Source organism: Capricornis sumatraensis, chromosome 9 (genome assembly GCF_032405125.1).
Source record: "Capricornis sumatraensis isolate serow.1 chromosome 9, serow.2, whole genome shotgun sequence".
Lineage (NCBI taxonomy): Eukaryota > Metazoa > Chordata > Mammalia > Artiodactyla > Bovidae > Capricornis > Capricornis sumatraensis.
This window is the reverse complement of record NC_091077.1, coordinates 39,254,887-39,276,802: the sequence shown is the minus strand read 5'-3', so window position 1 is coordinate 39,276,802 and position 21,916 is coordinate 39,254,887. Positions and strand designations below refer to the sequence as shown.

At 45.6% G+C, this 21,916-nt stretch overlaps 1 protein-coding gene across 1 annotated transcript in view; it reads left to right on the top strand.

Moving 5' to 3' along the window:
* The window catches only part of COL23A1 (collagen type XXIII alpha 1 chain), a 385,192-nt gene that overhangs the window by 206,164 nt on the left and 157,112 nt on the right, over nucleotides 1–21,916 (top strand). The window lies entirely within an intron of this gene.

The following is a 21,916-nucleotide window of genomic DNA, read 5'->3' as shown; positions in this document are numbered from 1 at the left end:
AAAAAAATACTGTTAAATTTATACCAAAGAATGTTCCACCTATGTTCTCTTCTAGTTTTATGGTTTCCATGCTTACATTTAGGTCTTTAATCCATTTTGAGGGTTTTTTTGTTTGTTTATGTTATAAGAAGATGTTCTAATTTCATTCTTTTATATGAAACCCCCCACAAGGGTTTCCCTTGTGGTTTCCCTTGTTGGTAAAGAATCTGCCTGCAATATGGGAGACCTGAGTTCAATCCCTGGGTTGGGAAGATCCCCTGGAGAAGGGAAAGGCTACCCACTCCATTATTCTGGCCTGGAGTTCTTACATTTAGGTCTTTAATCCATTTTGAGTTTATTTTTATATATGTCATAAGAAAATGTTCTAATTTCATCCTTTTATATTTAGCTGTTCAGTTTACCCAACACATATTAAAGAGACTATCTTTCCTCATGGTATATTCTTGCCTCTTTTGTCATGATTAATTAACCGTAGTGTGTGGGTTTATCTCTGGGCCCTCTGTGCTGATCCATTGGTCTATGGGTCTGTTTTTGTGCCAGTACCATGCTATTTTGATGACAGTAGCTTTGTAATACAGTCTAGGAGTCTGTGTTTCTTAACAAACCATGCAAAGAGGTGAAGCAGCTTAGCCTGGTTTAGACCTATCTGGGTAAGTCAGTAGCCTCCGCTGTACACCAGCACTGTCAAGTGACTTAATTGTGCTCATTTCCTGGAGCTGCTGGAACAAATTGCCATAAACTTGATGGCTTAAAACAAGGCCAATTTATTCTCTTGCAGCTCTAAAGGGTTAGACATCCAAAACAGGTCTTGAGGTTAAAATCAAGGTGTCAGCAGGACTGGTTCTTTCTGAGGTCTCTAGAGGAGAATTTATTTTAGAAGCTGCCTGCATTCCTTGGCCTGTGGCTTCATCACCTCAGTATCTGCTCTGTCCTCATATCACCTTCTCCTTTCTGACCTGCTTCCTTCTCATAAAGACCCTTGTGATTACATTGGGTCCACTTGGATAATCCAGCATATATTGGTGGATCATGGTTTCATGATATTTAATTTAATCACACCTGCAAAGTCCCTATAGGTATTTTTGTAGGTATTCCTTTCTCAGTACTGCCACAACAAAGTACCACAAACTTGGTGGCTCAAAACAGCAAAAAGGTGTTTTCTCCACTCTTGAGACTAGAAGTCTGAAATCAAGCTATAGGCAGGGCCATGCTCCCTCCAAAGGCTCCTGGGAAGAATCCTTCCTGGCCTCTTCCTAGCTTCTAGTAGTTGCTAGCAATCTTTAGCTTTCCTTGGCTTGTCACTCTTCACGTGAAAACTGAGATTCAGAGATAGTCCTTGATCTGCCCAGGGTCATGTTCTATGAATGGCCAAACCCTGTCTTGAACTGGGTCTTGAGTCCCTGGGTGGTCCTGCCAGCCTGGCCAAGTGCTGCAGAAGCTCTGCCCACTCCCTGGAGCCTGCGTGCGCAGCTGGCTGGGGCAGGGCAGGCTGGTCTCAAAAAGCCTCCACCCATGTGACAGGTGGCCCCATGGGCTGTTTGCTCAGTGAACACCAGAGAAACCCCAGATGCTCAGCTGTCCTGGTTCTTTGAAATCCACGCCAAACCACATTGAGCAGGAGACCCTAGTGCCTGCGGCACAAGGGGAGAGAGCCTCGCGGGGTAGCCTGGGAGGTGGAGCTGAGAGCTCAGCGCAGCCTAGTGGGCTTCAGTCCTGCTGACTCGCTCAGCCCTTGCCCAGCACCCAGGGGCTGGAAATTGCAGCCCTGTTGCTGTGCAGCTTATAATTCAGGGAGTCACTTTATCTCTCCAGGTTGTAGCCTGAGAGGGTAATGCTGCCAACACTCCCCTCTTCTTGTCAAGATGGGTGCAGGAAACGGGAGCTGACCTTTGAGCAAGAAACTCTAGTTCAGGCTCATTTCTGGTTTCCCTAAAGATGTGACCCTTCAGGCCACATGTACACATGTGGCCTTGAACAACCTGGACACCACATTCAGGACAGCACACCAAGGCTTTGGAAATGAATTAATTTCTTGGGGTATAATATAAACCAGTCCTCTAAATTCAGTTTTATTAGCTGGACATCTTTGGGAACTGGAGCTAGGAGAGGGTGAGTAGAAGCCAGCCTTGGCCTTCCCAGGGGGAGAGCAGCATGCAACAGAGTACAGATTTGCTATAAGCAGTTGACTTGGCAGCATGTGCCAGGAGCCCGATCTGCGCCAGCCCCGAGCTAAGCACAGGGCGCAGGGTGAACTCTGCACAGGGCCTGTCTCTGGGCATCTCCAAGCCTCACAGTTCAGAAGACATGGCCAGGTAATGGTTGTAGACTCTTGCAGGCGTCAGAAGGCTTGGGCCACCTCCCTGCCTGTCTCAGCCCTGGGGATAGCCTTGTCCTCAAGCAGATCCTACCCCCTCTCTGTTCCACTTGGAGTCCTCACTCCTGCCCTCCAAGACTTGGATGTCTTTCACTCCAAGTGTTAATGAGCTGTGGCCATACCATGTACCTGCTGCCTTCGAACAAAGGGGTTATGTCCTGTCCCTCCTTCCTCACTGACCATAGTGGGCAGGGTGATGGGTCCTCCCCACTCCTCAGTGCCCAGGAGACAGTGGTTGAAAAAAAGAAGAAAGTCTTAATTGATAGTTATCAGTTCACTTCCCCACACATCGCACTTCATCATCAATTGGTGCCCGGACTTCTTTTGAGCCAAATGTTTTATACACATCCAACAAATCATTAAACAATATGGTTTGAGTTAGAGGACCATGAATTTGAGCTGTTTTCCATCACATGCCTACTGTGGGTGGGTGCTCAGGCTCCTCTCCTCTCTGAGCCTTGATTTCCTCTGTAAAACACAGATGCCTCAGCAGATGATTTCAAGCATCCCATGTCACGAGAGGATGGAGGGCAAGGCACTGGAAAACCTTCTGGATGGCCTACCAGGATGAGGTGGGGCTGGAGTGGGGGACTGTCACACTTGCAGCATGGTGCCCAGACTCTCCAGAAGTGGTTTTCTTGTCTTCAGACACTGCTGGCACTCACTTAATCCACATCTGCATTTCCTTTCTTGCATGAACACATGGTTGTTCTCCCGGGGCCTCTTCATCAGAGACGGCATCTTCTACTGAACCATCCATGCAGCTGTGTGTGAGAGGTGGCTCACTAGCACGCAGATGCAGATATAAAAAGCTGCAGGTGGGTGACCTGTCCTGGGAGCTACTGTTGGGCTGAGATGGCAGCAGGTGAGAATGCCCTGGCATGCTACTATCCTGGGTGTGCACACTCTTTGCCCCACTGTGGTCCAGTTCACTTTGCACCAGCTCACCCTGGGCTCCCATGCTGACTGACAGCTTCTCCATACAGCTGCTTATCAGCTATGTTATTCCCTGTTAGGAGCTAGCTTGAATTCTGATCTGGAGTGTGCTAAGGCCACACTGCTTTAAGCCAGGCCATCCTTCCATTAGAACTTCCCTCATAGCTCAGTTGGTAAAGAGTCTGCCTGCAATGCAGGAGACCTGGGTTCAATTCCTGGGTCAGGAAGATCCTCTGGAGAAGGAATGGCAACCCACTCCAGTATGGACAGAGGAGCTTGGCAGGCTACGGTCCATGGGATTGCAAGAGTCAGACACGACTTCGCAACTAAACCACCACCATTGAAGCTGAAACTCCAATACTTTGGCCATCTAATGCGAAGAACTGACTCCTTGGAAAAGACCCTGATGCTGGGAAAGATTGAAGGCAGGAGGAGAAGGGGACAACAAAGGATGAGATCGTTGGATGGCGTCACTGACTCTATGGACATGAGTTTGAGTAAGCTCTGGGAGTTGGTGATGGACAGGGAGGCCTGGCGTGCTGCAGTCCATAGGGTCACAAACAGTCAGACACGACTGAGTGACTGAACTGAACTGATGCTTCCATTGTCAAATCAGTATCACTTTAGTTCTCTGAGACTGAAGCTCTCCAGATACAACTTTTTCTCCAAACCTTACTCATTTGCAGCAGGAAACCTTCTTCAAAATATTTTCTAGGTCCAGGATGGCCTTCCTGAAATAAATGAAAAGCCAAATGATCAAGCACAGGACCTCAGTCCTCTGTCCCAATACAGACAGGCAGATCCCCATGGATCACCCCCTCTCATGGGGATGGTGCTTCCTTAGTCCTACCCGGGGCCACATCTTGGCAGTCACCCTCTTTTGGATTGAGTGATCTGGTTCCAGGGACAGGTGGGAGAAGTAGGTGATCTGCTTCTTAAATGCGTGGGGATCAGGGACGGAGGTCTTGAGTGGGGTGATTTGGCTTCTCCCCACTTTTTTTAGGAAGGCAAGCCAGAACTGCTCTGACAGTCCTAGTATCAGCTATGCTGTCTGACCCGTGCTCCATTATCCTATGCTCATGTATCACAGTAAGAAGGCAGAGAACATGGAGTTTCCATTGCTTTGTGTTTCTGCCTGTATTAGAAATTGTTTATGTTCTGACAATCATCGGTGGCCTCTGCCTATGAGCAATCCTGTTTGGGGGTTTGTTTGTTTGCTGTAAGATGTGCCCCATAGATGCAGTTTCTTCCATATTTTAGAAGAAGGATGGAAATGCAGTAGGTTTGCTGTTGGAAAGATAGAAGATGAATGTGCCTTGAGACTCCTGAGGGGCAGAGCATGATGCCATCTCCATGCTGGCCTAGCGTTTTGGGTAGGTTTTGTCGTCTGTCAACCTTATAGAGATTTATTTTACTTACTATACAATTTACCACTGAAAGTATACACTTTAGTGGTTTTTAGTATATTCACAGAGTTGTGCATCCATCACCACAATAAGTTTTAGAACAGCTCATCAACTTGAGGGAAAATCCCCTGGAAGAGGGCTTGGCAATTCACTCCAATATTCTTGCCTAGAGAATCCCATGCACAGAGGAGCCTGGTGGGCTGCAGTCCATGGGGTTGCAAAGAGTCAGACATGATTGAAGCAGCTTAGCATCAACTTGAAACAAAAGCCCACACCCATTAGTAGTCACCCACCATTTTCCCAGAAACCCCTTCAGTTCAGTTCAGTTCAGTCACTCAGTCGTGTCTGACTCTTTTGACCCCATGAATCACAGCACGCCAGGCCTCCCTGTCCATCACCCACTCCCAGAGTTTACTCAAATTCATGTCCATCGAGTCGGTGATACCATCCAGCCATCTCATCCTTTGTCATCCCCTTCTCCTCCTGCCCTCAATCCCTCCCAGCATCAGGGTCTTTTCTAATGAGTCAACTCTTCGCATGAGGTGGCCAGAGTACTGGAGTTTCAGCTTTAGCATCAGTCTTTCCAATGAACACCCAGGACTGATCTCCTTTAGGATAGACTGGTTGGATCTCCTTGCAGTCCAAGGGACTCTCAAAAGTCTTCTCCAACACCACAGTTCAAAAGCATCAATTCTTTGGCGCTCAGCTTTCTTTAGAGTCCAACTCTCACATCCATACATGACTACTGAAAGAACCATAGCCTTGACTAGATGGGCCTTTGTTGGCGAAGTAATGTGTCTGCTTTTCAATATGCTATCTAGGTTGGGCATAACTTTCCTTCCAAGGAGTAAGCATCTTTGAATTTCATGGCTGCAGTCACCATCTGCAGTGATTTTGGAGCCCCCAAAAATAAAGTCTGACACTGTTTCCACTGTTTCCCCATCTATTTCCCATGAAGTGATGGGACCAGATGCCATGATCTTCGTTTTCTGAATGTTGAGCTTTAAGCCGACTTTTTCACTCTCCTCTTTCACTTTCATTAAGAGGTTTTTTAGTTTCTTAGAAGCCCCTTGCTGCTGCTGCTGCTGCTGCTAAGTCACTTCAGTCGTGTCCGACTCTGTGTGACCCCATAGACGGCAGCGCACCAGGCTCCCCCGTCCCTGGGATTCTCCCGGCAAGAACACTGGAGTGGATTGCCATTTCCTTCTCCAGTGCATGAAAGTGAAAAGTGAAAGGGAAGTCGCTCAGTCGTGTCCCACTCTTCGCAACCCCATGGACCGCAGTCTACCAGGCTCCTCTGTCCATGGGATTTTCGAGGCAAGAGTACTGGAGTGGGGTGCCATCACCTTCTCCAAGAAACCCCTTAGCCCTAGGCAATCACTGTTCTTTATAGATCTCTCTGCTCTGAACTTTCACGTGAATGGAATCATATCATCCAAGGTCTTTGTGACTGGCTCCTTTCCCTTAGTGTGTTTTCAGAGATCATCCATGTTATAGGGTGTATCAGTACTTATTCCTTTTTATTTCCAAATAATACTCCATTGTATGGGTAGACCACCCTTTATTTATCCATTCATCATTTGATAGACATTTGGCTTGAACCTACATTTTGACTATTATGAGTAATGTTGCTTTTTGTGTACAGATTTTTGTAAGTACATGTTTCATTTCTCTTGGGTAATTACTAATAGGAGCAGAATTGCTGGATCATGTAGCAGTCTATTTTTAACCATGTGATAAACTGCCATACTGTTCTGAGAAGTTGCTGCACCATTTTACGTTCTCACAAGCAGTATCTAAGGGCTTCAATTTCTCACCAACATTTGTTATTATCTTTCTTTTTGATTCTAGCCATCCTGGCAGTTTTGAAGTGGTGTCCTTTGATTTGCAATTTCCTGATGACTGATAATTTTGAACATCTTGTAATGTGCTTATTGGCCATTTGTTTATCTTCTTTATAGAAATGTCTGTTCAGGTCTTTTGCCCATTTTTTAATTGAGCTATTTGTGTTTTTTCTGAGTTGTAAGGGTTCTTTATATATAAGCAATATAAGTTGCTGGGTTGCCTTTTCACTTTCCTGATGGTATCTTTTTTTAATAACACCAAAAACATTTTGTATTGGGGCATAGCCAATTAACAATATATTGATAGTTTCAGGTGAACAGTGACGGGACTCAGCCATACATATACATGCATCCATTCTCCCCCAAACTCCACCTCCCACCCAGGCTGGCACATAACATTGAACAGGGTTCCATGTGCTATACAACAGATATTCATTGGTTATCCATTTTAAATATAGCAGTGGGTACATGACCTTCCCAAAGTCCTTAACTATTCTTTCCCTGCTGACAACCATGAGTTCGTTTTCTAATTGCCGAATCCAAGGTCATAAAAAATTATGCCTATGTTTTATAATAGAATTTGTATACTTTTAGCTCTCATATTTAGGTCTTTGATCCATTTTTAGTTACTCTTCTGCATGTGGTGTGAGGTGGGTGTCTTTTGCATTTGGATTTCTGGTTGTACCAGGCTCATTTGTTGGAAAAAACGGCTTTTCCCCATTTGATTTTCTTGGCACACTTGTCAAAACAAACAGGCTTCAAGAGCCTTACTGAGTGTAGACTGGCAGCTACCATGACATGGCCCATGGGTAGGCTGGTGTCCACCAGCACTGGGGGAGCTTACAGGGCCCTCTGATGAGCTGTCTCTGCCTCATTAAGCCCTTTATACTTTGGGGAGGGAGCAGAGTGGGGTCTGGGCTGGGGGAAGACCCTTGGGAGGGGAGTTGGTTAGAATGGACGGTGTCATGTCGTCCCTGACATGACTACACCTTTATGCCTGGGAAGGACACACTTGGTGACCAGGGAATGCCACAGCATGCCTAAGGAGCACCAACAGGTGGCCTGCTGCAGAGCAGGTACCTCATTGCTCCTCACCACCCTCCTCAAGCTGGTCATAGCTAAAATGACCATGTGTTTTATATGTGTGTATATATATATGTATGTATGTATATATATACACACATATATACACACACACTATATTGGGACAGTCCCAGTTTATGCCTATGCTTCCCAAATAATGATTAATCACCCTCTTTTTCTCTTAAAATACCTTGGTTTGAATGATAAACTATACAGTCACCCTAGTCTTAGAGCAAGGACTTGGGTGTGAATGCCTTTGTGATTAACCCAGATAGACAGCTTACTGGTGTCCTGGCCCAAGATGCTGACTCTGCTTCAAAAAGCATGTACCTGGAACCCAAGACTGGCCTTTGAATCCTTCAGTAGCACCGACAGGGAGAACTGTGAACTTGCACCTCAGAGTCTGCAAAGTCTCAGCAGATGTGGTCTGGATCCCACATATCCACCCATGAGTACAAAGGCAAGCAGGATTGACAGCCTCTGCAGGCTCCTTCAGCCTTCTCTGGGAGCTTTCAAGATTAACTCCAATGGAGAGCTTACCGATGTCCTGATCCAGGCTGCCGGCTTGGCATCAGAAAGCATCAGAAGTGGCAAATATGGCTGTCCCTGCCCACACCACCTGTGTGTGCCTGACCCATCCTTGAGGATGTGGCTAGCCTTGTTTATCCACACCCACCTTGGGTTCCCCATGGCCTCAAAGAAAAGACACGTGTCCTGCAGCTGTGTGTCACTCACCTGCCCCTAAATGATAAATAAGACACCTTGGGAGGAACCCTCAGACTAAGAGGGGAAAGACACTTGCACATAGGAGGAAATGTGGTTTTTGTTTGTTTGATTTTTCACTAGATTGACTCTTTTATTTTACTTTATTTTCATTTTCTTAATGAATTTTTTAAGTGATATATAATTGACATATAGCATTGTACTAGTTTTAGATGTACAACATGATTTGATATGTGTATGTATTGTGAAATGATTTCTACAGTAAGTTTAGTTAATATCACCACACATAGTTACAAAAAAAAATTTCATGTGTGTGATGAGAACTTTTAAGATCTACTCTCTTAAAACTTTCAAATAGCCAATACAGTATAGTTAACTATAGTCACCATGCATACTACTTGCACATTACATCCCTAAGACTTATTTATCTTATAACTGGAAGTTTGTACCTTTTGAGCCCTTTTACCCATTTTGCCCACTCCCCACCCCCCAGAATATTGTATACACGCACTTAACTGATGCAAACTCAGATATAACTAAGCAAAAAGGAAAAAAGTGCAGATGAAGTAGGGAAAAAATAGAGGCAAGTAATTTAAGCACTGCTAGCAGGTCCCTTTTTTAGGGAAGTATGAGAATCTACAGTCCCCACAATGGGCATCAGCTCCGTGGACCCCATGTGAACATCTGACCACCTGAATCAACACTAAAGTTGTCATACAGCTTGTCCTTTAAATGCAGACTAAAGAGTCACTGTGACTGCAAGCAAATGTCACTGTGGGCCCTGACTCTTTGTGTAACTGTCACACTGGGAGAAAGTGTAGCAAAATCCCGATACAGAAAGGGAGTGGGGAAGGGCTTCCTGGAGGAGGTGACCAGGGAGCTCTGTTGGGAGGTGGAGTGGCAAGGAGAAGGGAGGGAGCCTGGTGGAGCTTCCAGGCAGCAGAAACATCGTAAAGCAAGTACTGAAGCTGTGCAGGAGTGTAGGGGGAAAAAAGGTGAGACCAGGCTATGCAGACTTCAATTGCTTTTGTAAGGAATGTGAGTTTTAGCCTTTATTAGTTAGTGATTCCTGAATCAGTGTCCCTGAAACACATATGCTGCAGGGACAAAGGATTCCACTGTCACACACATTTGGGAAATCTCACATACAACCCCCCCACCTACCCAAATCCCCACCTTGGAGAGTTGCAAGGAATGTTAGCATACTAAAGGACCTGCGAAGTCTTGCAGTAAGCACTCTTTTTGGCTGATTACTCAGGACTTCCTTTAAACCATCCTGTAGCCTTTCTGCTCCAAAGGAAATACAGCTCAGGTGTTATGCCCAAGGTCCAAATCCCCAGAACTGAGAGAACAAGACATCCACGGCAACGCAAACGCAAAAAGGGAATTTATTGCTAGCTCGAGCTAGGGCCCCAGCCACATCCAACGCAGTGGAATAGAGCCAGAGCCCCGAGCCCTGGATTACAGTAGTATTTATAGGTTTAGGACAAAGACAGGTTATTGGCAAGGTTGGATTGGTTACAAAGGTTTCTTTGCATCTACTAATCAGCTAGATTTTTGCGCGTGGGCTTTCTTAGGAGATTTCTATCCTTGTCCCGATTGGCACAGACCAGGCTACAGGGAGCATGCCGATAGGCTGAGTCCTCCCGTCACTGGCGGGGGTAATTTTGATCCCACCTGGGCAGTGTCTCAGCTGTTTCTGGGATGCTTGCTCCAGCCTATTTTAGTCATGGCCTCTATCAGGCCTCAACACAGGCAGTAGGGAGCCAGTGCAGATTTCAGTGCAAGGGCGTGACTAAATCAGATGCCAGTGACGGGGGTAGATGGCTGATTTGTGCTGTGGGCAGAGAGAACACTGGGCGCTAGTCGCTGGCTAGGTCAGAAGTTCATCTCAGTAGCTACCTCAGTGTCTGGGAAAGACCCAGAAAGAGTCAACCACAGAGAACGGGAGAGGCAAGCAAGAAGGCAGAAGCCACCTTCCGGGCACTGCTGATGCCTCCCCTCTCATGCAGCTGTCAGTGGCCACAGTCCCCTGCAATCTTCGGAGGATGTGGAGAGAACAGTTGAAGACTTTCTACTGCCGATGTATGTTTATGTTCCACAAGTGCAGGTCATGTATCCTGAGCTCTTCTCCAGAAGTTTCCAGGGGACACCTGCTCCCAACAGGGTGCATCTGCCCTTCCTCACTTTTCAAGAATAGGGAAAACATAGGATTAAAAGTAATACATACCCATGCCACCCCAAGCCCTAAAAATTCTTTAATTTATTTTTTAATTGGAGGAAAATTGCCTTACAGTGTTGTGTTAGTTTCTGCCATCCAACAGTGCAACTCAGCCATAATTATGCATCTATCACCTCCCTCTTGGGCTTCCATCCCCTTCCCACATCCCACCCCTCTGGATCATCACAGAGTGCCAAGTCAGACGTCCTGTGTTACATAGCAACTTCTAACCAGCTGTCTGTCTAACACATAGAAGTGGATATATGTTGATACTACTTTCTCCTTCCGTCCCACTTTTTCCTTCCCCTTTAAGTCCATTCTGTATATCTGCGTCTCCACTCCTCTCCTGCGAATAAATTCATCAATACCATTTTTCTACATTCCATATAGATGGGTTAATATACTCTATTTATTTTTCTGTTTCTGAATTACTTCACTCTGTATAACAGGCTTTAGGTTCGTCCATTCCGCTAGAACTGGCTCAGATTTGTTCTTTTTTATGGCTGAGTAATAGTCCATTGTATATATGTACCATATCTTCTTTATCCATTCATGTGTTAATGGACATCTAGGTTGCTTTCATGTCCTAGCAATTTTAAATAGTGCTGCTATGAATATTGGGTTGCATTGTGCTAAGTCACTTCGGTCATGTCTGACTCTCTGCAACCCTGTGGATTGTAGCATGCCAGGCTCCTCTGTCCATGGGATTCTCCAGGCACGAATACTGGAGTGGGTTGCCATGCCATCCTCAGGGATCAAGCCGATGACACTTCAGTCTCCTGCATTGGCAAGGGGGTTCTTTACAACTAACACCACCTGGGAAGCCAAATATTGGGGTACACATGTCTTTTTCAATTATGGTTTTCTCAGGGTATATGCCCAGTAGTGGTGTTGTTGGGTCATATGATAGTTTTAGAAGCTTCTCAGGTGGTGCTAGTGGTAAAGAACTCACCTGCCAGTGCAAAAGATGGGGAGATTTCAGTTCGATCCCTGGGTTGGGAAGATCCCTGGAGAAGGGTAGGGCAACCCACTCTAGTATTCTTGCCTGGAGAATCCCATGAACAGAGGAGCCTTGTGGGCTACATTCCATAGTGTCAACAAAGAATTGAACATGAATGAAGTGACTTAGCACACACGCATGTACCCGTGATAGTTTTATTCCTAGTTTTTTAAGGAATCTCCATACTGTTCTCCATAGTAGCTGTATCAGTTTACATTCCCACCAGCAATGCAACCTTTTCTTCACATCCTCTCCAGCATTTATTGTTTGTAGATTTTTTTTGATGATGACCATTCTGACTGGTGTGAGGTGATACCTCATTGTAGTTTTAATTTGCATTTCTCTAATAATGAGCAATGTTGTGTATCTTTTCACGTGTTTATTAGCCATCTGTATGTCTCTTTTGGAGAAATATTTGTTTAGGTCTTCTGCCTATTTTTTTGATTGGGTTGTTTGTTTTTCTGATATTGAGCTGTATGAGCTGCTTATACACTTTGGAGATTAGTTCTTTGTCAGTTGTTTCATTTGCAATTATTTCCTCCTATTCTGAGGGTTGTCTTTTCATCTTGTGTATTGTTTCCTTTGCTATGCAAAAGCATTTAAGTTTAATTAGTCCCATTTGTTTATTTTTGCTTTTATTTCCATTACTCTAAGGGTGAGTCAAAGAGGATCTTGCTGTCATTTATGTCAAAGGTATACTGCCTGTGTTTTCCTCTAAAAGTGTTATAGTTTCTGGCTTTACATTTAGGTCTTTAATCTGTTTTGAGGTTATTTTTGTGTATATGGTCCTAGGAAGTGTTCTAGTTTCATTATTTTACATGTTGCTGTCCAGTTTTCCCAGCACCACTTATCAAAGAGGCTCTCTTTCCTCCATTGTATATTCTTGCCTCATTTGTCAAAAAGAAGGTGCCTATAGGTGTGTGGGTTTATCTCTGGGCTTCCTATCTTGTTCCATTGGTCTGTATTTCTGTTTTTGTCCCAGTACCATACTGTTTCGATGACTGTAGCTTTGTAATATAGTTTGAAGTCAGAAAGGTTGATTCCTCCAGCTCCATTTTTCTTTCTTAAGATTGGTTTGGCTATTTGGGGTCTTTTGTGTTTTGATATAAATTGTGAAATTTGTTGTTCTAGTTCTGTGAAAACTTTGGCAGTTTAATAGGGATTGCATTGAATCTGTAGATTGCTTTGAGTAGTATAGTCGTTTTGGGATTGCATTGAATCTGTAGATTGCTTTGAGTAGTACAGTTGTTTTCACAATATTGATTCTTCCAACCCAAGAACATGATATATCTCTCCATCTGTTTGTGTTATCTTTGATCTCTTTCATCTGTGTCTTACAGTTTTCTACATACAGGTCTTTTGTCTCCTTAGATAGGTTTATTCCCAGACATTTTAAATTTCTTTTGTTGCAATGGTGAATGGGATTGTTTTCTTAACCTCTCTTTCTGATTTTTCATTGTTAGTGTATAGGGATGCAAGGGGTTTCTGTCTGTTAATTTTATATCCTGTGATTTTACTACACTCATTGATTAGCTCTAGTAATTTTCTGCTGGCATCTTTAAGGTTTTCTATATATAGTATCATGTCATCTGCAAACAATGAGAGTTTTACCTCTTCTTTTCCAATCTGGATTCTTTTTTATGTCTTTTTCTTCTCTGATTGCTGTGGCTAGGACTTCCAAAACTATGTTGAATAATACTGGTGATGTGATATACCATATTCACAAACTGAAAGATAAAAATCATATGATCATCTCAATAGATGCATCAAAACCTTTTGACAAAATTCAATACCCATTTATGATTTTTAAAAAAACTCTCCCGAAAGTAGACTTAGAAGGAACATACCTCAAAATAATAAACCCATATGTCATAAACACATGGCAAACATTATTGTCAACAATGAAAAACTGAAGGCATTTACTCTAAGATCAGGAACAAGACAAAGGTGCCCACTCTAGCCTTTAAATTCTTGGAGTGGAGAACTGAACTTCCCGTGGGATTATCAGAACACTAAAAATACTTCTTGCATTTTAACTAGACATGGTTGTTGGCAGGAGACTCACGTTTCAGGAATAATTGTCCATAAGATATTTATCAAGCCAGGGAACATGTGAGCCTTTGAGACAGGGAATGGAATATTCAGCTGTAACTTACAGATCCTCACAAGCTGCCTCATAGAAGTTTGTACCATGCAGAGAGTGGGTTTGGTGGGAGGGTGGGAGTGTGCAGAGTAAAGGTGTGGGTGGATGGGGATGGATGAGACCACGAGGAGGCTCTCTACATTATTCTGCTCCCATTTAATGTTTTCTGTTCTTAATCATGGCAATTTTTGTCAATGCTGCTCTGGCTCTAAAATCTCAGGAGAAATCCTCAAAGGCAGTTGGCTTACAGCTCATTGTTCTCTATTTTTCTGTTTCTACAAGGCTTCCAAGGGTCTCCAAAGATCTGGTTTCTTCCCTGGGCATGAAAGCAGGGAGAGAGTGGGGCAGGACACTCAGCTGGAATGACACAGGGCTATGATGGTTCCACATGGTCAGCAGGGAGAACTCAGACTCACTCCCCCATTCAGTCATTCATCACGTGTTTATTAAGTGTGACATTTGGCCTGATCTTTGTATTTGTGTTTGGGATAAAAGAACAGTGATGGGCTTCTGCGAGTTCTTGGTCCAGGAGGGGAGTCTGATGAGTAAGCCTCAAAACACAGTCCATGTGAGGAGCTGCACGACAGGACTGTGTACACAGGGCACTGAGACACAGCAGACGATTCCTGATTCCACCTGGAGAGATTGTAGGCAAGAGGCAGAGCAGGGCTGATGCTGGAGCTGAGATTTGAAGAAAGATGTAGGAATGTGGGTGGGAAGGCTTTGGTGGGGGTGTTCGAGGTGGAGGAGTCTGGGTGTGCAAATGCATCCAAACTTAGATGAGCACAGTGTCTAGGGGGCTGTGAGTGGTTTGGTTTGACCAGAGCTTGAAATGTGAAGGTTATGTGAAAGATGATTTGGGGAGTCTGGGTCCAGGGAATTGGGGGCTTGATAACTAGACTAAGGAGTGTGGCTTTTGTCCAGGAGGCTGTCTATGGGGAGCCAATAAAGGATTTTGGATGGGATGGTTATGACTATCAGTATAGAGCTGGATAAAACGAAAGAGAAAAGAGGAACTAGGGTGATGCTGGCTCCAGAAAGGGAAAGGGGAAGCCTCCACAATAAGCGGAGGAATCAGGATAATGTGGAAGCCTTGGCAGCAGGAGGTCCTGAGCAGAGATGAGCACCAGAGCTGAAGTTTAAGGGCAAAACCAAGGTCGCATGGAGACATTTTGATGGTGTAATAATGAAAGCCACTTAGATGTCTGATAAGGGGGAATGGCCAAGTAAATCATAAGGGGAAGTATGGAGCTGTTAAATGTTTTGCAAAAGAAGGCTGTCTCAAAAAAAATTTTTTTAATAAAAAATTTTTGGTGGTGTGCACACTGTAGTGCATACAGTACAAATTAAAAAAAAAAACAAAACCACAATCCTACATGCAGGACAGCAAAGGAGACACAGATGTAAAGAACAGACTTTTGGACTCAGTGGGAGAAGGCAAGGGTGGGACAATTTGAGAGAATAGCATTGAAACATGTACATTACCATATGTAAAACAGATGACCAGTGCAAGTTCCATTCATGAAGCAGGGGACCCAAAGCCAGTGCTCTGGGACAACCCAGAGGGATAGGGTGGAGAGGGAGGTGGGAAGGGGTTCAGGATGGGGTGGACACATGTATACCTATGGCCGATTCATGTTGATGTATGGCAAAACCATCACAATATTGTAAAGTAATATTCTCCAATTAAAATAATTAATTTTAAAACATTAAAATAAAACAAACAAGGCTGTCTCCTTCATAGCTGTATGGACTGTGGATCTCACTGTCTCCTGGGCTCTTCCCACCCAGGAACTGAGCCACAGCCCCTCATTCTCCTGGAGCCCATGGTTTCCTCCCAGAGTCTTCTGATGGCTCAGGAGTAGGGGGAGATGGCACAGTCTTCTGCCCCACTGATGCTTTCCTTCCCTGGGGCATGGGCGCCCCAGGCCTCAGTGAACTGTGAAGGCAGGAATTTCAGGACAGGAATCAGATCCCCACTTTATCAAACATCATTCCTCCACGCATGCCCACAGGTCTTCATGTCAACAGGCTGGAAACAGATGTCCAAAAATGGAAATATTTATGCTAGGTTGATGGGATTGTGGGTAGGTCTTATTCTTAAAATTTCCTGGAGTTGATGGGATTGTGGGTAGGTCTTATTCTTAAAATTTCCTGGAATAGTATATTGCCTTTTTAATAATAATATTGAAAAAAAATTTCACATATACAATAAGCCCTGGTTGGGTACAAATGCAGTATTACATGCCCACCCACACAAGCTTTCATTTTTCCAGCTGTCATTAATTACAACCTACAAAGTCGTAAATTCTGCATGTCTTGCTTTGATACTAGATGGTCAGGACACATGGATTTTCATTTCCCAAGAAAAGTCAGGCTTATTATGAATGTAGGGGAAATTGATAAGATATTATATGCAATCCAGGCTGAAATGGACTGAGTACATCTCTTAAAAATCTTGGCAGCTGACACAGGCATTCTGAGCCTGCATTCCCAGTTTTATCATCCATACCATTGAAGGCGGGTGTGGTGGGCCAGGCTCTGGCCTCTGGGAAGTGGTCCCATTGGGTTTGCTGTTCCCTCCATCAGTTTACTCTGGGAACACAGGTGTGAACCAAGAAGTTACAGCAGATTCTTTGGGTAGAGTCCACAGATAGCAGACCAGCCATCTGTGGAAAGCTTCAGAGGAAGGGCCCAAGAGTAACTTCCCAGTGGGAATGCTGTGGAGTGGGCCCATACTGCTCTCAGAAGGGCAGGAAGAATGTGGCCATCCAGGCTCTGTGACCACCACCAGGGTGGAGGCAGGCAAGCCTCCTGGAGCCCCAAGAGCCTGGGACTCATGCCCCTCAGACGAGTAACTGAGGCAGGACTAGCACAAATATTTCTATTTTTGATCATCTGCTTCCAGCCTATTGACATGAAGACACGTGGGCATGGGCAGAGGGATGATGTTTGATAATGTGGGGGGTCTGCTTCCCCCCCCGAACTTCTTGCCCTCTCTAGGTCACCAAGACCTGAAGCACCCATGCCCCAGGGAAGGGAGGCATCAGCAGTGCAGATGGGTCCCCCACCACCTCACACCCAGTTCTTTGGTAGGGAGACCCTTGGGATAGTGAGACCCACACTTCATAAGGTCATGGGTGAAACAGGAGCTGCTGCTGTGAAGGTCTCCAGGGACAACCCCCACCCCACCTCGACCAGTTGTTGCCAAGCTATGGGCTCATGTCCAGCCACCAGCAGACTGTCCCAGAGGTCCCACCCCTGTCAGAACCTGCTTTAGTCTCTAGAGGTGGAACCCCTGTCAGAGGATGAGGTGGACACATCAGTCATCCTGGTTTCATTTGGGGCTCAGAGCTGTCCATGTGGCCTCCATGAGGCTGAGGGCTCAGGGGACCAAGAGAGGAGAAATTGGTCTTTGAAAAACTGTGGCCTTGTTTATAACCTGGACGAACATCTCTAGGATTTCCTGAGGCTTCATCTCATGTCAAGATGGAGGAGCCAAGAGCTCATGAAAGTTGTTTTATGAGAAAACAGCCAACCCAGGTGGAGGTAGTAAGGGGGCTGAGTTTGAAGCCACATGAAGTGGTTAACATGGTAGGTCTGCAATCATGAGCTCGGTGTGTTTGATGTGTCCAAGTTGACATCCCTCTTGTCACTAATAATGATTGTTATTTCTAAAAAAACATCTCCCTCTCAACCCTGGCCTCTGGGTCTTCTCACTGGTCAGCCTTGTTTTACGAATCACTCCCTTTTAGAAATGAGGAGCATCTGCGGAGAGGTGAGATCTTCCCCTGGGGACATCTTAAAGTGGCATTTAATACATTCATAGTTGTACAACCATTACCACTATGTTGTTCCAGACCTTTTTCATCTCCCTGAGGGGAAATCCAGCTCTCACTTCCCATGCCCACCCCCGCCCCCGGGAGCCACTGCTCCGCCTCTGTCTCTATGGATTTATCTATTCTGGACATTTAATATAAATGGATTCATACAATACGTAACCCTTTGTGTCTGTCTCCTTTCACCTAGCATAATGTTTTGGAGGTTCATTCATGGTGTAGCCTGAATCAATACCTCATTCCTTGTTAGAGCTGAATAATATTCTACCGGATGAACAGACCACATTTTGTTCGTCCGCTCTTCAGTTGAGAGACATTGGGTTATTTCTACTTCTCGGCTCTTGTGAGTAATGCTGCAGTGATCATTCATCTACGGTGTTTTGTGTTCTTGGTTTATTTTTCAATGATAACAGTTTATGAAGCCATAAATGGGTTTACAGGGCTTCCCTGGTTGCTCAGTGGTAGAATCTGCCTGCCAATACAGGAGACGTGGGTTTGATCCCTGGGTCGGGAAGATCCCCTGGAGAAGGAAATGGCAGCCCCTCGAGTCTTCTTGCCTGAGAAATCCAGCCTGGTGGACTACAGTCCACACGGTGACAAAAGAGTCAGACACAACTTAGTGACTATACAATAACAACGAAAAATGGATTTACACAGATGATTTCATTTAACCTCAGGGAACCCTACCAGGTCGGTCCCATAATGATCTCCATTGTACGATGAGAAAACTAAAGTATAAAGAAATTAAATTGTCCAAGATCACATGGCTGATGGGTAAGACATCAATGCTGAAATGAGGTTGGTCCCGGTGCCTCCTACCATTGAGGCCTTTAATTCATGGTTCCAATGTGCCAACAGTTTGGGGGTTGCCCCCACGTCACACCATGCAGCATGCCTCAGCCTGAGAGTGGTCCAAACTGACCTCTCCTCTGACCCAGAAGAGCAACCAGGAGATGTGAAAGACCCTACCGAATCCTTCCTCGAGAAGTCAGGGATGGATTCATGTGGCCACTCACCTTCACCCAAGCTATGAGGAGAAAGCCTTGTTCTGCCTCCAAGGGGAAGGCCCAGGTTTCCACAGAAAGTCCTGGGGCCCATGGTCACAGCTGAGTGACAACTTCTGAAATCCCCAGCCCACCTCCCAAGAAAGAACAGGAAAGTCTTCCGGGGCTGACAGAGTCCCTGGAGGACAAGGTAGTCCCCAGCCCATGCAGAGTCTTGGGCCTGCAGAGACGGCAGGGAGCAGCTGAAGCTGGGGAACAAACCAGGCTTGAGCCCTCTGTGTGACTTTGTCCTGGGTTTACTGACACAGACAAAAATGAGGTTAGGGCTGGGCCCTTGTTTGGGAAATTCTAATCAGATGGGACAGGGGTGACCAGTCCCTGTGGGACAAGCTGGTTCCAGCTGGAGTGGAGCATCAGGCCTAGAGCATGCGTGCATGCTAAGTTGCTCCAGTCATGTCCAGCTCTGTGCAACGCTATGGACTGGAGCCCGCCAGGCTTCTCTGTCCATGGAATTCTAGAGCAGTCATTCTCAAAGTGTGGTCCTCAGGCCAATGGCAGCACCAACATTGCCTGGGAAGGTTCCAAAAATTAGAAATGGAAATTATCAGGCTGCATCCAGACCTAGCTTGGAGGTGGGGGTCGGGTTGAGGGAGGAGCAATGTGTGTGTGAACAAGTCTGATGCTGCTGACACGTCCCAAGTCTGAGAACCCTGCACCAGAGGCCAGTGGTCCTGATGACAGAGACCCTCCCTGCTCCTGCCAGGTTTTCAGGGGCCAGGCCAGAGACTGAGGCCAGCTGTCTGCTCTCACTCACCACTTCCCAGGTCTGCACTTAGGGGTGCCTCTATCTCCTCCCCTTCAGCTTCCCTCCCCTGACTCCTTGCAGACCCTAATTGCTGACTGGATTCACTTTACTTCCCAACCAGTAGAGGAGTAAGGTTTTCCTAAACCACAGCTGGCCTGGAGTGGCTGCGGGTCAGGGGGGCTTTTGGGGGGTGGGGGGTGGTCAGTGGGAAGAGTGGTCATGCAGGAGAGGCCAGGCTGGCCTTCTCCATCTGCAGTCCCACCTGAGTCCTTGGGTCTGGGCTCTGGTTTCCACACCCCTGTGGCTTAAGAACACACTGGTACCTTGGATGAGGGTAGTTCCCTTGAGCTCAGTGAAGCCCCTTCCCCACAGGCTTCCTAGTCACAGTGGAGCATCTGTGCCCCTGCCTCCCCAGAGGCCCCCACCTCCTCACCCGACCCCCTGCTCTGTTAGTCCCTATCATGTGAGGAGGAGGGAGAAGATGGATTCCCAACTTTACCCTCGTTCCAGTGTTATGACATAAACTTGAGGCCTGTACAGGATTCCCAAAAGAACCAATGTGAAAACAAACCTGGGAGTTGACCTTTTTTTTTTCCCTGAGCTTTTCATCCCCACCCTAATAACCTGACTTTCCCTCTAGACAATATAGGTGCCTTTGATCAGGAGCCAGGGTACTCTCTGGCCCCAAACAGCTGATGCTGTGGCTCTGTCCCTGCCAGCTGTGTGACTTTGAGCAGACAGCCCAATCTCTCTGGGCTGCAGCCTCTCACTTTAGAAATCGCAGTCCCACAGGGACTGTGCCAGAACCATGCTCTCCAGAAAGACTCCAGGGTAGTGTGAAGCCCCAAAATAGGCATTTCTGTGTCGCTCAGACCATGTCATGAGGAGAGTCAGGGTCAAGACTGCTGCTCTCAGGAAGTCCCTGGTTTCTTCATAGGAGAGAATATGCCAATTTAATCAAAGCAATCCAGGCCAGGGCACCCTTCTTTTGGTTAGTGCTGGAGAGATGTAATACCATGGCCATTGCACTTTCTGGGCAGTATAAGGAACTTTCCAGGTAATTATTAACCCAGCCACTCCCTTCATATGCCCCTTTAGGTGCTAATTTCCCAATAGGAGGGCCTTCACCATGTCTTTCTGGGGGCAGCCAGGGGAGCCTGCTGGGTGCCCTTCCTGCCCAGCTAGTGGAGGTGGGGACAGAGTGAGCTGGCAGCTCCCACCTCACGCAGCCTCCATACTTCCCTAAGTCCTGGCAAGAGCTGACTGTTGACTTTACTATCTTCTCCCTGGAGTTGAAAGGAGCCTGTGAAAGCCACTTGCTATTTCTTCTCCTTCATGGATCACAGCCTTGTCGTGGTGAAGGGGCTTGTGTAACTCACTGAAGCTATGAGCCATGCCGTGCAGGGTAATCCAAGATGGACAGGTCATAGTGAAGAGCTCTGACAAAAAGTGGTCCACTGGTGTAGCAAATAGAAACCCACTCCAGTATTGTTGCCTGGAGAATCCCATGGACAGAGGAGCCTAGCAGGCTATAGTCCATGGGGTCGCAGAGTCAGACACAACTGAACAACTAAGCACGGTATAGCAGCAGGGTTAGGTTCAGCATAGAAATCTGGGAGGGACACAAATTCAGTCTATAGCACTTTAATATGTATGTTGAATATATACAATATGTACTCTCTATATAATATATAGACCTATAATATATACAAATATATTTATATAAATATATTCACATTTACATCATGTGTATATATTTATGACTTTCCCAATGGCTCAGTGGGTAAAGAATCCACCTGCAATGCAGGAGACGCAGGTTTGATCCCTAAGTCTGGAAAATTCCCTGGAGGAGGGCATGGCAACCCACTCCAATTTTCTTGCCTGGAGAATCCCATGGACAGAGGAGCCTGGTGGGCTACAGTTCATGGGGTCGCAAAGAGTCAGTCATGACTGAGCATGCATGCACACATATACATATTATTTTACATTTTATACACATAAATATATACATATATACATTTTATTCAATATTCTTTGGCATTGAATGTCAAAGTCCACCTTTATGCTTCCGTGATCTCTGTCCCCTCAGGTTCCACTATTACCAGATTTGTGTGGGGACAATGCAGGCCTTTCCCTACACATTTATATACACATGTGTGCACAGTGCATGTAGAGACCTTTATTTAGTAGTTTTCCACTTTCTTCACTTTTCTAACGTCAGTGCCTAGAAAAGTGCCTAGCTTACTAGAGACTTTGCAATTTTTTGTTACACGATTGAATTATTTTTTTTTAACTTACCTCTATGTCTTTGAGATCTTTCTGTGTTTTGTTTTTGACTGCCAGACAGATGTATAGTAATTTAACCAAACTTACCCTAGTACAGTTCACAATCTGTTCTCTTCTCCATTGGGACTTGATGTGTCAGAATTCAAAACCATTCTACAATAGAAGGTAATATCAGACATGTACAAGGCAGCCCCCGTAACCAGATACATTAACATTTCTGCAATGAAATGAATAAATATGCCCCCAAGGTGA